This window comes from Oryza brachyantha, chromosome 8 (assembly GCF_000231095.2).
Source record: "Oryza brachyantha chromosome 8, ObraRS2, whole genome shotgun sequence".
Taxonomy (NCBI): domain Eukaryota; kingdom Viridiplantae; phylum Streptophyta; class Magnoliopsida; order Poales; family Poaceae; genus Oryza; species Oryza brachyantha.
In genome coordinates this window covers 8,368,071-8,383,490 of record NC_023170.2, presented here as the reverse complement: position 1 = coordinate 8,383,490, position 15,420 = coordinate 8,368,071, and positions in this window count along the sequence as shown.

The window sequence follows — 15,420 nt, the reverse complement described above, 5'->3', positions numbered from 1 at the left end:
AGTATCCCGCATGATATCTTGACCGCCGGACGTTACCTTATCTCCAAGTTGACTCCCGATCCTTCACCAGTAAACTCTCCCGAGTCATCAAGTCACCTACACATGAATCAAACAAAGAAATCATATTCCGAGACCAAGCTATCTCCAACTTGACTCATTATTAGCAAAACAACAGTACCCACACATCTAGAAACCAACAAGAAGTCGAATTCACGAAGAACAAATCCAAAACCGGAAAGAACACCGAAATCTGAAACTGCCGGGGCTGACCTACTGGTCAGACCGCCCACATACCTGCGGTCTGACCGCAGTTGTCTCAACGGTTTGACCGCCCATATACCTGCGGTCTGACCGCCCGATCAATTATCACAAAAACACTTAACTCGCAAACCACCAATTTGTTCATCACAAAAACATGTATATCACTCCTTGATCTTACATTAGGCTCCGATTTTTTGGTGAAAATCAGGCGTAGTTTACCCTTGATAGAAAAATATTTCACCATTAGGTTAAAAGTATTTGAATGGGGGGAAACTGAGTCGAATAACTATTGGAACATTTTGTTCTACCACAAGAAACATCGAGCTTAAACTAGTGAAACATCAACAAATCGTAAGAATGCAAGACTTTTGTTGGAACAATTTTACAAATACACCAATGAAAGAAACATCAAGATACATTTGTTGGAACATTGAAAATTTATGAATACACCAATGTTAAGTGTGGCTTCTTCCTCTTCAATTAGAAATTGGGTTCTATGAGAAACCTTCTTTTTGATGGTAGAAATTGGCCAGGTTCTATGAGAAACCATGTCCTAAGGGGATGAGTGGTAGTGGAGGATGTCACACCCGGAGTTTTATCCTAAGCCTAATCCGTAAAAGAAATTTGCAAATAATAATTAGCTTAATTAACTCAGGAAAAACCCTCTAAAGAAATTAATTAAAGTAAATCGAAGTCCGCAAATCGTTAACATGATTCAAACTCAAATTGCAGAGTATAAAATTTTGCCTAAAAATTTAATTTAAAATTCGGCAAAAATGGGGCTTTCCTTTTTCCTTTTTCCCCTCCTTTTTTCCTCTTTCGTTTTCTTTTTCTTCCTTTCCTCCTCCATCCTCTCCCTCCCCTCCTCCCGGGCCGGCCTAGCGCCCTTGCCACCCTTCCTCCCCTTCCCGCGCGCTTTCCCCCCTCTCCTGCGGGCCAGCCAGCCAGCCAGCCGCCCGTGCGCCAAGTCTGTTCCCTCCCGAGCCGGCCAAGTCCGAGCCACCGCGAACTCCGCCCACCGCCCGCAACCACCATCACCGGATTCGCCGCCATGGCCGACTCGGTCAACAACGACCACTCGTCCTAGCCGGCGCCACCTCCCCCTATAAATCCATCTTCTCCCGCACGCTGCCGCCGCCTTTCTTCCGTCGCCCGAGCCACTGCCGCGCCCAACGTCGACGTCGCCGTCGAATCGATCTCGCGAACCGTCGTCGTTCCCATGCGCCGCTAGCCGTCACCGCCCATTCCCGCTTGACACTAACGCACCACCGCCCTCCGCCTCGCTAGTGAGTGTTCCCTTCCCCTGTCCCTCCTTCCTTTTCCTCTTCGGTCGTCGTCGCTGGCCCGTGTGCCGCCGCCATGCGCATGCGTCGCCGACGTGCCGTCTTGACGCTGTCCCCCTCGCCTCGCCGTCGCCGATGCGGCCCCACAGTTGCTAGAGCGTTGCCGTCCTCCCATCACGCAGCCGTCGTCGTCCTCCCCGAGCCGCCACCATCCTCCCTTCGGCGCCGCCGCTCTTAGCAACGTCGTCGGCTCTCGTGCCGACGCCCGCCCGGTTGTCGTCGTTCGCCGCCGCTCACCGGTCCGCGCAGCCGTTCACTGCTCACCGCCGTTCGCCACCCTCCGCCGCCCTCCTAGCCGGACGCAGCCGCCCTCCCCCGTTCCACCAGCATCGCCCCCCTCTGTTTTGGGCCGCTGACAAGCTGGCCCCACTCGTCAGTTGGCTGGCCCCCCTCTCCCCTCTCTCCTCCCTGTGGGGCCCACATGTCAGCCCCTCATTCTCCCCTTCTCCCACTTACAAGTGGCCCCCACCCGTCAGCACGCTCTCTCTCCTCGCTGACGTCAGCAGCCCCATTAATTGCGCAATAAATGATTTAGGACTTTTCTGTTTAGTTAAAAAACACAGTTAAACTTCTAAAATTCATAACTAATTCATCCGGTCTCCGTTTAAGTCCATTCAAATTTCATTAAATTCATAAAATTGTCAAGAATCCATTAGAAATACTTTCTTTTGTTGTTTCAGTAGAGTTTGTACCTGTTTTATTTATTTTTATTCTTTGTCGCAAAGATTCGGACCCCGCCGAAGCGCCAGCTTATTTTGAGATAGTCGCCGAAGTACCCCAAGGACCAGAGCAAGGAAAGTGGCACTAATCTTGATCGTATTGAACCCATTATTGCAAATTGTCTGCTTTATTTATTCAAACATGCATCGTTTACTTAAATTATGTATTATATTTATTTTTTTGGTTAACCTATTATTATGTCATTGTTTATCCAGCTTTATTTCATGATTACCAGGGGTAACTTGAGTAGAGTTAGACCTAGGTTAATGCTTAGCCGTGCTTAGAACAACTAACTCATGGGATCACTCATTAATCATGATTAGTTCTGAATAGCTGTTAATGATGATTCATTACCCGGTTCGGGTTAATGCCAACTAAAATATTGATACTGGTGGGTTGTGGGTGCATGGTTTTGAGAGTAGCATCCATGGCAATTAAGGACCGGTTCACGGGAAACCCTGGAAGTAATTTAGTGCTAACCACATGCCGAAATAGGTAAGGTGGGATTTGAAGCATGGCTTCAAACTATTTGACGTACCAAGGCAATGGTAGGCATGATGGAGTATGGACAGGACATCGTGGTGTAACGGTGGCCTCTGCTGCTTCCAGATCTACCAAGGCACAAGAGGGGATTGCCCGACTTGGTGTAAAGGAGGGGGTGAAACCTGAAGTGCGGTGCGATTAAATAGGGAGGGTTATGTGACGGGTCCTATAATGGTCTCCTTTCCGGTATACCATGGTGGTATGTCGACGCACGTTCAAGTGCAGTGGAGTCGTGTCTTATGGGTTCAGTAATACACCTCTTATCAGAGTATAATCTATTCGAATCGTCGTGCCCACGGTCAAGGGCGAACTCCCAGCTTCACTATGATTAGTTGAACCTTTAATGACTTGGGTAAACTGGCTTTCACTTGGGACTACTACAACGTGGTGTAGCGTTGAGTAGTGGTTGGGCCTGTCGCAGCGTGGTATAACGTTGGACAGTGATGTGGTATTTTACAACTGTTATTTATTTATTCGTTTATTTACTTAATTACCTTTATTCAGTTTAATCTCTGTTATTTATTAAATGTTGCTTTATTGCAACTAACCATAGCCTGTCCTTGATGATCCTTATGCATTATTTAGTGCCCTCTTTTCCGTGCTGCTTGTTGAGTACGGTGGTTTGTACTCAGCCTTGCTCAATTTTCCCTTCAGAGTTAGAAGTTGAATCCGATGGAGGTGACTCTTAGGAGTGACCTGTTCCGTCGTCGAAGCGTTGCCTGTGGACTGGAGCCGTACCCGCTGGAGCTAGTCTATGTTTTCTTTTCCGCTACATTTCCATTAGAATAAATGTTATTTTTAGTTGTTTCTAAGAACGATGGTTATGTAATCAACATTGTCTTTTTTTTACCCTGGCTAGTCGTGGACATGGATTTTTATACACGATTAATTTCAAAAACTCGTGTGAGGAATTTCTGGGCATGACAGAGGAGGACAAGATGACCAAAGGCATTCATAGGAGCATGAGAATGGTTCAACAACGCCAATGGTGAAGCAGGTGGGAAGGATGATTCTAGGCTCCTGGAGACGAGAAGAACGCATCCCCATATCAGCAAAACATGCATGTTTGAGTGGATAAATGAAACTATCAACGCAAATTTTTAACTTCATAGTTTCAGACTAATATATCACTTATATTTTATATCCAAGTGACCTATTGTAGTTGATTAAATATTTGGTGATAAAACGAATTACTTTCAATGGTGGTTTCAATCCAGTTTTACGATCTAGGTAACTGTCTATACCAAGTTTCATACCAATAAAATGCATCATCTCTCATCATCAATTCTATGTCATATTACTCTTTGTGTATGCGGCATGTCATTTAATAAGTTTGAAACCCTTTTTGAGACTAGCCTTAGAATAGGTAGAAGGTTCTCATCGCTTTTGGCCTTGGAGATTGTGTGGGTGGCAGTAGTACTACAGCTGCTTTCGGAGGAGGATGGAGGGGTTACATTTTATAGGGTCCCGAGAGGTGGAAGGACGTCAACGACGACATCAATGATGACAGTTTGCTGGAGTTGAAGAGCCAACCATTTCATGCGAATAAATGCTAGATTAAGGGGGATTTACGGGGAATGATAGAGGAAGATCAGGGTGTTTTGTTCCCCTAATGAATTTGAGGAAAAACGGCTGGAGGGAGACGAATCGAAGGACAATAGCGTCTAGGGTTTTCATGGCACAGAGAGGGAACATGCGGACAAGGGTGGAAGATGACCACGTACACATGCATCAACTAGCTAGGCCGAGCAGCATTCATGGGTCAAAAAAGGGAAGGGCGGGCTAACGAGCTCATGGGCCAGTAGAAAGACAGGCGGCCCATGAGCAAGAAGAGGTGAGAGAAAGGTAGGCTTCTATGCATATACGTTTCCTAAACCCTCAGACGATACGTCGTTTTGCAAAATTTTCTAAAAAAAGTTGTTTTAAAAAATTTTACCAATCCATTTTTCATGTTTTAGCTAATAATTAATTACTAATATACTACTCCGTTGATATGTTTTTTACTGTCACCGAGAAGAATTCCAATGGTTTACATTCAAAGAAATATATATTTTTCTGTGATTTTGGTTAAAATGGAACAATAATGGGTTGCATATTCCTCCCAGAGAATAATTTATGTATTTCATGTTGTGTATTTCAACTTAGTGTGCTATAATTATCTTTGTTAATCACATCTGAACCTGTAAAGGATATGTATTTAACAGTAATCTTTGTAGGCTCGACCTTTTCTCCCCTGTAATTTTAGCATTTCCACGGAAACAATGGTGGGTCAAGTGGATGCAGTTAAGTACTGAACTTTCATGGCTACTGTTGGTCAGGGATGTATATCTAGGCGGCAACAAAGAATCCATATCAGCAAAATGTCCCTCCTCACTGGATGGATCCTTGCCTATTGGTGCGTCAAGGACAGACTCCGGTATTGCCTCGAGAGTCTCCTCTAAGAAGGATTCGAGTGTCTGCCCAAATGAAGTTCAATGACTATGCATGCCTTGTTTACTCTTTGGGCATTAAGATACAAGACATGAAGCTCCAAAGAAAAATGTATTAGAAAGAAATAACATGTTTGAGTAAATCGAGTCACTACACATTGCTTTTAGGAAGAAACAAAAGTTGCAATAGCGTACAAATTAGAAATAATAATTTCCATTCTTGGTTTCTCGTTCATTACTATGGTTGTGGGAGTTCATGGTGTACATGCTCTCCGATTGGTTCTTGGTGTTCATGCTGTGAGAGTATGTGCATAGGCTCAAGTGGTGGTCCGCGGTCGTTGCCGAGGGTGCGGAAGGCCTTCCGTGTGTTGTTGTGGGAGAAGTGGCTCGGCCGGCGATGGTCACGTGTCGGGATGCAGTTAGGGCAGAGAATACGATACGAGTTCATAGACCATGGGAATACGGAAAGTATACGCTAAAGAAAAAAATCCAAATTGCTTTACTTATTCCTGGTGCTTCAAGATTACTGAGAATACAAGTGGCGCACATCGAGGACGGTGCCTCACTTGGTGAGGATTGGGGCTCTGCCCCAAAGAATTTGTTTCTATGAACTCCCACGTGATGTTTGGCAAACTCGCCGTGTGTAGTTCCATCTTAAGTGTTGAACTCGCTAATTACAAGGAACCAACATTTAAAGTTAATTTTGAGGGTTTTTCCATCATAGTTTATTTCTATCCTTTGATTTAGAATCGCTAATAACACGTATATAAAAGTTTTGATGTTAGTGATTTCAGATTCATCGTATCATGCCTTGTGTGTACAGCTATTTGGCTCACCCTTGACTTCTGTTCAGGAAGCATGCAATTCGAAGAAATAATAGCTTCAAACTTTGTAGAAACAACTTACAGTTGCAACATTGAAACTGAAGGTTAGATACCATGTCTTGTCACTGTTGATTTACATGTGTGATACTGTTATATGATATTTGATCTAATTGCTTACTTTTGTAGCTTGCTGATGTATACTACGACTGAGGCAGTGAGTGGTTATGAGGAATAAAAGGTCAAAACTAGCGTTTCTTACTAAAATAGGGTGCCTTTGGTTGAGCTTTTCAACATACTTTTGCTTTTGCAAAAGCCAAAAACCAACCAAAGGGCCCAAAAGCCATCGTTTGCATTCTCAAAAAGCTTTACTATAGTACAGATCAAAAGCACATCTACCCCCTGCTGCTTTCTCTGACTTTTGGGTAAAATATTTACCCACCTGCCACTGGTTATGAGAAAAACGTTTCGTTTCTTTTCTGTTTTGTCGTCCTCTTCCCATCTGGTATGCGCCGCCCCTGGCTACTCCACCCGCCGGTGCCCGTCCGGATGGCCTCTACCCGGTGATGCATCTCCGATCGCACCTGCCGATGACGCCCCTCCGATCGGTCGTCCAGCACCCTCCAGCCCCACCGCTAGCACATCGCCCCACCGGTGCCGTCCAGACCCTCCACCATCAGCTTCTGCGTGTCCATGTTAGCACCGCCATTATGAGTCACCGATCCTCCTTTCACCATGCAAGACAGAGGAACCACGTTGTTTATGCTTCTCTCAATTGGCTAATGCAGTTTCAATCATTACACTATTACTTTCAGTTAATGGAGATTAGTTTCCTACCAATTTGGACCTTATCAAATCCAAAGAAAAATTTCAAGGTGTATTGTGGTACATCTTGACAAGTCTTGGGTTGTGTGTGAATGCAAGAAGGAGAGATGGTTGCCTATGCTTCCTATGAACTCCGTCCATATAAGGCCAACTATCTCATCCATGATTTGGAACTAGAAGCTGTAGTGCATGCTTTGAAGATTTGACAATATTACTTAGCTGGTGACCGCTATGAGATCGAACCACAAGAGTTTGAAGTAAGTCTTCACCCAACCTAATCTAAACGTCAGACAACGAAGATGGTTGGAGTTAATCAAGGATTATGATGTGGGGATACACTATCACCTTAGTAAGGTCAATGTGTTAACAAACACTCTTAGCCATAAGAGTTATTGCACGACCACTTGGGTCAAAACTCTTTGTAAGGGTTCATGTCATGAATTGGAGTAGTTAAATCTGGAAGTTGTTACTCCAAGCTTGGTTACAGCTTTAGAAGCAAAACCAACACAATATGACTAGATTCGCCAAGCTTAAGCAAAAGATTTAGAGATCTAGGAGTTAAGAAAGAATATATGGGTTGGTAATGCCCGAGAATTCACTGAAGATGAGAAATGTGTAGTTTGAATGAATGAAAGTAGATGGAACACAATATTCCATTCATCTTGGCAGTAACAAGATGTGTTAAGATCTGGAGGAGAACTTTTGGTCGGCCAGTATGAAAAGGGAAATAGAAGAGTTTGTGGTCCTGTGTGATGTACATCAATGGGTTATAGCTGAGCATTAGAGACATGCCGGTTTTGTTGCAACCGTTGAAAATCCTAGAGTGGAAGTGGGAAGAAATTGGTATGGACTTTATTACCGGTTTGCCAAGGACATCAACTGGATGTGATTCTATTTTGGTATTGTGGATCGACTTACCAAGGTTGCACATTTCATTCCTATGCATACTACGTATTTCGGGAAGAAGTTGGTTGAGTTGTATATGACCCGAATAGTATGTTTACATGGAGTTCCCAAAAGGATCATATATGATCGTGGAAGCCAATTTACTTCAAAGTTTTGGTAGTGACTTCAAGAGGAGATGGAAACACTTTTGAAATTCAGTCTACATATCATCCTCAAACCAATGGACAAACTGAATGAGTTAATTAGATCCTAGAGATATGCTGCAAACATGCACGCTCAATTTTGGAGGAACACGGGACATGAGTCTACCATATACGGAGTTTTCCTACAACAACAATTATCAAGGTACTCTGTAGATGTGTTCCGACGTCGAAAATGTGATCCGACGTGGCACACACGAAGACCTGAGAGTCAATCTTAGACAGCCACAGTGCAGGACCTAAATTCTTAGAAGGTGTGCGGGCGTGCCAGTCAGTTTGATCCCGCAACTGACAAGATACACAGTAAAGCAAGTCGATCGGCTATCGAGTAGATCCGCTATTGATGCTGCAACGGTTAACCGATGGGATGAGCAATCGGCTGTAAAAAGCTTGGATCGACTAGAAACCTGATAGAAACAGACTTGAATTAATTATTAGACGAACGTGATTCACCAATTTACTTATTAATCTTAGTCGATCGGACGAGCTCCTATAACCAGATCGAACCAAACATACATAGATCGGACTTAACCAAGATAGTATGCAGTCAAGCATGATATAATTATAGGAAACATGAAGATCGATAAGCCTAATAAATAAACCGATGAATTACTTGGAATAAATAAACAATGAATGCTTTGCTGCTATCGGCTAAAACCCTTTTGCGTGTAATTCTCGCAAGCCGATGCAATATAAATAACTATCGATCTAAATAAATCAAGTCTATTGGTATAAAGATAATGTAGTAAGACAATCGGCTACTCTATTGATGTAAATATGATGAACATGTAGATCAGGAAATATCATCGGCTATAAACGACTAACAAATAACCAAGATCTATAAAATATCTAGCCCAGATTGCTAAGAATAATCATAGAAGATCGGACCGAACCGAGACAGTTCAAGATTATGCCTAGCGATGTTAGGATAGATACTAAACAGATCTAGATTGCTATCAAGCCGATGAGCCGATGACTGATAATTTATCGGCTGGTACTCCGATTAAACAATGAACAAGATACATCGATCTGATATAAACTATCTGATAAACGCAATCTACTAGATCAGACTGAATCGAGACAGTACTAGATTGAATATGTCAAATAGCAAATATCAAATCGACGTAAATTACCCCAAGTGGCCGACCAGATCAACTCAAGATACAGAAGTAACTCAAGCTGAAACTGATACGATAACTAGCAATCGCACAACCAAATTAGAAGATCGGACGGAACCGAGACAGTCCTAATCTAGCCGATGTGATTACCGTGGCCCGGTGGAACGTAGGACTTGCCCCTCCCCAGAGATCGAAGCGATGCAGCCCCGCGTCAGGTGCCAAGTTCCACCGGAGTTGAAACCTCGGTTAGGAGGGTGGCGATGCGCCGGAAGTAGTTGATCTATTGATTGATATAGATAGCTTACAATGACCCTGGGCATACATATTTATTCCCTCGGGTGGATGCTAGTCCATGTCGGACACGACTCTTAATAGATAAAAAGGAATAACACGACACTAGAATCTCTCCGAGGGTATAAATATGTATGCTTGGGGTTATTGTAAATCATCTACATCAATCAATAGATCAATTCTTCTCGGCGCATCGTCACCCTCTTCACCGAGGTTTCAATTCTGGCGGAACTTGGCACCTGACGCGGGGCTGCATCGCTTCGATCTCCGGCAGAGGGGCAAGTCCTACGTTCCACCGGACCAAGGTAATCTAGTTTTGCGATTGCTAGTTATCTTATCAGTTTCAACTCATATCACTTTCATGTCTTGAGTTCATCTGGTCGTCCACTTTGGGCGATCTACATTGATTTGATACTTGCTATTTGACATATTCAATCTAATACTGTCTCAATTCGGTTCGATCTAGTAGATTGCGTTTATCAGATGGTTTATATCAGATCAATGTATTTTGCTCATCGTTTTATCGGAGTACCAGCCAATAAGTTATCAGTCATTGGCTCATCGGTTTGATAGCAACCTAGATATGTTTAGTATCTATCCTGACATTGCTAGGCGTAATATTAAACTGTCTCGGTTAGATCCGATCTTCTATGATTATTCTTAGTAATTTGTGCTAGATGTTTTATAGATCTTGGTTGTTTGTCAGTCATTTATAGCCGGTGATATTTGCCGAGCTACATGTTCATCATATTTATATCAACAGAGTAGTCGATTGCCTTAATGCATTATTTTTACACCAATCAACTTGATTTACTTAGATCAGTATTTATTTTGTGTTGCATCAGCTTGTGAGGATTACATGAAAATTGGATTTAGCCTATCGTAGCAAATCATTCATTATTTATTTAATTATTCCAAGTAATTCATCGGTTTATTTATTAGGCTTATCGGTCATCATGTTTCCTATGATTATATCGTGCCCAACTGCATACTGTCTTGGTTAAGTCCGATCTATGTATGTTTGGTTCAATCTGGTTAGAAGGGCTCGTCCAATCGACTAAGATTAATAAGTAACTTGACGGATTATGTTGGTCTAATATTTAATTCAGGTTTATTTCTATCAAGTTTGTAGCCGATCCAAGCTTTTTACAGCCGATCATTCATCCTACCGGCTAACCGTTGCAACATCAACATCCGATCGACTAGACATTTAGTCACCTATCGGCTCAATAGCCGATCGGCTTGGTTTACTTTTTATCTTGTCAGTTGCAGGATCAAACTGACCAGCACGCACGCGCACTTTCTAAGAATTTAGGTCCTGCACTGGAGTTGTCTAAGATTGACTCTCGAGTCTTCATGTGTGACACGTCAACATTCATATTTTGACGTCAACACATTTTTCGCACGTCCGGTGGGACTACATGCTATTTTTACTCATAAGTGATCGTCTGAGTAGAAGTCGAAGATGTCTTCCAAACTGGTGGAGCAGCATATAGCAGATTTTGAGAAGCGTTGCCTTCAATCTTTCATCGTGACACCAGAGGGGCCAGTTCAAAATACTCAACTCCCGAAGCCGATGGATGAAACACTTCAAAATGCGGTTAACGAATCAATTCATCATGCTTTATTTGATCAATCTGGAGTTTTGATGAGCACATTGCAAGATTTGATCGAGACAATGATTGACGAACACACTGTTCAAGGAGCTCAACTCGGGGGGCAATATCGGCCAGAAGAACTTTATCAGTATCGGCATGGTAAATACGATGCAAGGGAAGATGATTTGGCCGTTAGAGTTGTTGAGATCATGAGGGGATAATTTAGATTTGAACAAAAAAAGCAAATAGGTCTGTATCAGTGGCCATATCCTGAGTGGTTTGATAGGGTTCCATTGCCACGTCGATATAGGATCCCGGAGTTTCCTTATTTTTAGGGCAAGATGATGTTTCTACGATTGAACATATTAGCCGATTCCTAGCACAATGTGAGGAGGCATCGGCTCATGACACCCTGATGGCTCGGTTGTTCCCACTGTCGTTGTCTGGATCGGTGTTCACATTGTTTTTATCGTTTCCTCCAAATTTTATCAGAAGTTGGCCCAATCTTAAGAAACAATTTCATAAATACTTTTTTGCTGGCACATATGAGTTGAGACTCAGATTTAATTCTGATTAAGTAGAAGAAAGGTGCATCGGCTATGAAATATATACAAAGATTTCGTAATGTTCGCAGCTGATGCTATAGCATGAGCCTAAATGATAAACAGTTGATAGATCTTGCATTTGGAGGACAGTTAGAACGCATCAAAGATAAATTCTTGTGCCACGAGTTTGCAAGTTTGGCCCATCTCATTCAAGTAGTATCGGTTCATGAAAGCCGATTACAAGAGGCAGAAGGAGAAATTTTTTGGAGTCGCCAGAGCCGGAGCAGAGAAGATAATTTTGAAGCCTGAGTTCTCATACTTCAAAGCTGGGGGGCATGTGTTAACACAAAAATTTAGTAAATTTCCGCGTTGGATTTGGATAAGGAAAGGTGCAATCGCTGATAGAAATTTTATCCAGAAGAGTTCGAATTCAACAGGAAATCGTGAACAACAAGGCACGACGGCATAAATTTATGTATTAATTAGAGTTTGTTAGGATTTTTATTTTATCTCTAAGAGAGTTAGAGTCCGATCAGGACTTGTGTGTTAGAGATAGAGTCTACATAGGAGTTTGTTATTTCTTTTTATCTATTAGGAGTCGTATGTCGTGTCCAACACGGACTAGCATCTACCCGAGGGTATAAATATGTATGCTCCGAGGTTATTGTAAATCATCTACATCAATCAATAGATTAATTCTTCTCAGCGCATCGCCACCCTCTTCACCAAGGTTTCAACTCCAGTGGAACTTGGCACCAGACGCGGGGCTGCATCGCTTCGATCTCTGACAGAGGGGTAAGTCCTACATTCCGCCGGGCCGAAGTAATCGTATCGACTAGATTAGAACTGTCTTGGTTCGGTCTGATCTTCTAATCTAGTTGTGCGATTGCTAGTTATCGTATCAGTTTCAACTTAGAACACTATCATGTTTTGAGTTGATCTAGTCGACCACTTTGGGCGATCTACATTGGTTTGATATTTACTATTCGACATTTTCAATCTAGTATTGTATCGGTTCGGTCCGATCTAGTAGATTGCGTTTATCAGATGGTTTATATCATATCAATGTATTTTGTTCATTGTATTATCGGAGTGCCAGCCGATAAGTTATCAGTCATCGGGTTATCGGCTTGATAGCAATCTAAATCTGTTTAGTATCTATCCTGACATTGCTAGGAGTAATCTTGAACTGTCTCGGTTAGGTCCGATCTGCTATGATTGTTCTTAGCAATCTAGGCTAGATATTTTATTTTATATATCTTGGTCGTTCGTTAGTCGTTTATAGCCGATGATCTTTGCCGATCTACATGTTCATCATATTTACATCAATAGAGTAGCCGGTTGCGTTACTGCATTACTTTTATACCAATCGGCTTGATTTATTTAGATCGGCAATTATTTATGTTGCATCAGCTCGTGAGAACTACATGCCGATCGCAACAAATCATTCATTGTTTATTTAATTATTCCATGTAATTCATCGGTTTATTTATTAGCCTTATCGATCTTCATGTTTCCTATAATTATATCGCGCTCGACTGCATACTGTCTTGGTTAAGTCCGATCTATGTATGTTCGGTTCGATCTGGTTATAGGGGCTCGTCCGATCGACTATGATCAATAAGTAATCCAATCCAAGCTTTTTATAGCCGATTGTTCATCCTATCGGCTAAACGCTACAACATCAACATCTGATCGGCTGGATATTTTGTTACCTATCGACTCGATAGCCGATTGGCCTGTTTTATTCTTTATCTTGTCAGTTGCAGGATCAAATTGACTAGCACGCCTGCGCATTCTAAGAATTAGGTCCTGCACTGCAGCATTCTGAGAAATGACTCCCAGCCTTCGGATGTGACACGTCATCAGATCACACTTTGACGTCAATAGCTATGGACGTAAATGTCGTACACCTCTCTTTTGGGATCAAATAGGTGAAAGAGTAGAGGATAAAGACAACCCAGTCAAGGCATAAGAGTTATTCCGATAACCACCAAAGACAGTTGATTTTTGATAAAAGATATCATGTATATCTTTGTGTCCCACCCCTTCGTAGAGTGCATCGGTTTCAAACCAAAGGAAAATTGACACTATAATATGTGGGACCTTACATGATTTTGGGATGCAGAAGTAAAGTAGCCTATTAGAGCAAGTTCAATAGTGTAGCCAACTACTAGCTCCAATTCATCTATAGTCAATCTAATAGCCAATTCATACAATAGTTACCTATAAAATATTAATATATGGTCCCACATGTCATACACATATTATGTCTTGAAGCTCGTGCTGCAGCTGGCTATAAATTAGTAGCCCACTTATCTTCTCTCTCCCCTCTTATCTCTTTAAAATATGCTTATAGATGGCTTATAGCCTGCTATTGTACCTGCTCTTAGTTAGAATTGCCTCCATATTTGGTCGGTTTATATGATGTCTTTTTTGTGCCTCAATTAAAGAAGTGTTCGAGGGTAAAAGTTGATCTAGAGTAGATAGAGATATGAGAGGATCTGACTTATGTGGAAAAGTCGATCCAAATCTTAGAAACAAGCGAGAGAAATACAAGGAACAAAGTAATTTGTTTCTATAAGGCATAGTGGAGTCACCATCGCGAGGAAGAGGCAACCTAGGAACATGAAGATGAGTTGAAGGCCGCTCACCGTAATCTCTTCAGTTTGGAGCAATCTCGAGGACGAGATCATCTGTTTGTAATGGCCTGAGTTTTTCACTAAGCCTAAATCATTTTTGTTGCTTAAGTCATGAGTTAACTAAGTGAAAATAAAATTGCTTAATTAATTGGACCCAAAGGCTGCGAATACTTTTGTTGTATTCGTTGTGTTGAAATTGATTATCATGATGTATAGTTGAAATTTCAGAGAAAATAGATTGAAGTTTCAATGAATAAAGTGCATATAAAGTTTAATTAAATTCTGACGACGGTTTTTCTCTCTTTCTTTCTTTTCCTTAGCCTTGGGCACTTCCTTTCCACTTTGTGGGCCAAAGTCAGTTTTCCCGTGTTGGGCTGCCGCCCCAGGCCGCCTGGCCATGGTTGTGTGCGGTGCGCCCTCTCTCCCTTGCTTTCTTTTTCCCATCTCGTACCATTTGTTGTTTCATATGATTTCTTTTTCCTTTTATGCGCATCTTTCCTTTCGTACCAGAAAAGGTTTCTAAGTTTGTTCGGATTCTTTGACCCCAACAATTATTCCAATCTATCTCTTTTCCTCACTATTTAAGCAACATGGGGAAGGAAGGGGACCGTTTTCACCTACCTCATCTCTTAGCCGTGTGCAGCCTCCTGTCCTAGCGTCGCCGCATCCCACTGTCGCTCCACCGCCGCCGTGCTATCCCTAGCCGCTAGCCAAGCAAACCAGTACAATGTAGGGGTAGACTATAGGTAGATAGTGTGGACTACGGATGTGATTAAATGCAAACCTATCGCTGGCGTGGAAGCCGTGGATAGACACATGGACGGCCAATACATAGCTAAACGTTTGTTTTGCTATATTAATAAATGATATTCTATCCAAGTTTAAAAATTAACGACAAATTTTATCACGATCCACCCCAACCTCTTGCCATAGTTTCGTTAATATAATTTGTGGGGAAAACTTTTATTTAACATAGAGATTAAAAAACAATTGTTGTAAAATAATCCATGATAGAAGACTATAAATCAACTTTAAAATTAATTTTTAAAATTTAAAATTTAACATATAAGCACTCACGTAACCGAAACAACATATGAGTTATACTAAAACCAACACGCTTACTCTTGTGACAGGTTGACAGCCGAGCCGCTAAGAGCATGTATAATATATGTATAATA